Source organism: Pleurodeles waltl, chromosome 7 (genome assembly GCF_031143425.1).
Source record: "Pleurodeles waltl isolate 20211129_DDA chromosome 7, aPleWal1.hap1.20221129, whole genome shotgun sequence".
NCBI classification, from domain to species: domain Eukaryota; kingdom Metazoa; phylum Chordata; class Amphibia; order Caudata; family Salamandridae; genus Pleurodeles; species Pleurodeles waltl.
The window spans coordinates 527,791,920-527,793,668 of record NC_090446.1 but is presented as its reverse complement, the minus strand read 5'-3'; positions in this window follow the sequence as shown (position 1 = coordinate 527,793,668).

Here is a 1,749-nt window from a genome sequence, read left to right as displayed (position 1 = left end):
ATAGCCCCAACCTCTGTGATGACAGCAGGAATCAATGGTGTGTGTAAAACCTGGGACAAAGGAGGTTTGATTAGAGGGAGACCAGATTCTTGGGCAGATACCTAGGCTGTACCAAAAAAACAAAGAGCTTCTGTTGTATTACTAATATTAACATCAATAGCAATTAAAACAATATTCATAATTTCAGGGATAAACACTGGGGCTGACCCAGGGGGCTAGTCACAAAGGTTAATGTACATGTTTAAATTTACTCATGTGTATACCTGCTCCTGGGCCAAGGTTTACATCTATATTTTTGTGCTATTCACCATTTTTGAGTCAGGGTTAACACCAAAGTGTAGACTTAAACATCTTTACCTCCTCATTTCAGGAAGTGTTGTAACTAAGTTAATGTGTACAAACATGGGCAACATATGTATGCAACTTATTCTGTATTTCTGTAATGTCACATTTATTTTGTCTGAGACAGTTGCTTTTAATGCTTTTGCTTTCCCACGTTATTCGTCTTTTAATAAGTGCAAATAACATACTGGAACAATTTATTCTCCTTTTTTCATAGATTCAATTGCAATTTTACGCTTATTACATTCATCCTATTTAATTCTGGGACCATTGTTCCTTTAGAGTTACCTTATCCAAGGTCCCTGCTTATTTACGGGTTCCCTTGTATTGTATTTTTGCAGCATTGACATAGATTAGCACTTGTATAACTATGCATGTGTGCTGTACAGCACAGCACATCGGCAATATTAGAAAAACTTTGAGAAAAAAACCTTTCTTTAAGGTTACACCTACCTTGAGGTACTCACGGCGGTAAGCAGTGAGCTGTCTGTTATTTCATGTTGTGAAATGTGCTGGTTTGATACCCTCCAGAGCTTCTGTGACTCTCTTAAACACCTTTATCAGGGCAGCTCTTGACAGGGTAACAATGCTACACATTTCAGTCTTAACAACTAACCAAACCCTTTTGTCCTGAACTGCCTTCAGTACACAGACTAAGGTAAATTCACTGAATGCAAATTAATTGCCTGCAAATGGGTACTCTGCAGCAGATTGTCTAGATTCCCTGAATGATTAAAAGATGGTAGCAAACGTTTATTCATCCACCACTGCTGACTGTACGTAGTAGTCTTGGGGAATATTGGTTGAACTGTTGTTTTTTACTACAGATCTCCAGTAGTAGTTTTTCTGCAGTGCTTAGAACTGCATCTCCATACCAGGAATATCAGAGTATTTTTTAATATAATCCCACTCATCACATTTTCAGTGACAGGATTTTATAACTGGTATTTTGAGTCAACACTAATATACTGTCTATGGCAAACTGAACGTGTTGCCATTGTTATGTGTTGCCAGTGCTCTAGTTTCAAAATATTGGATACTAAGGTTTGAGGAGAGTATTAGTAAGGTACCCTTCGACTCCAGCATCACTTTTGCCTGTATTGACTTGATATTGTGCCTTGAAGTTGCTGTTCAGCATCTTAAGATTGCTTTCCCTGAAGTCCTCTTTTTGTTTCTGGCCTAGGTTTGCAATGATTGAGGACTCGTGTATATGCTTTCTTGAACCCAGCCTTGGGACCCTGTTAGTGCTTTCAAAATTGTGACTACAGCCCCTGCACCTCTGACGTTGTTGCAGGCACACTCGGAGACAGAGCTCAACGGTTTTCACCTAGTTGTGTTTGTCTTCTGTGCTGCTGTGAGAAGTTTGCCTGGTTTGTAGTGGGTACCAGAGTTACTTAAACCTTATAC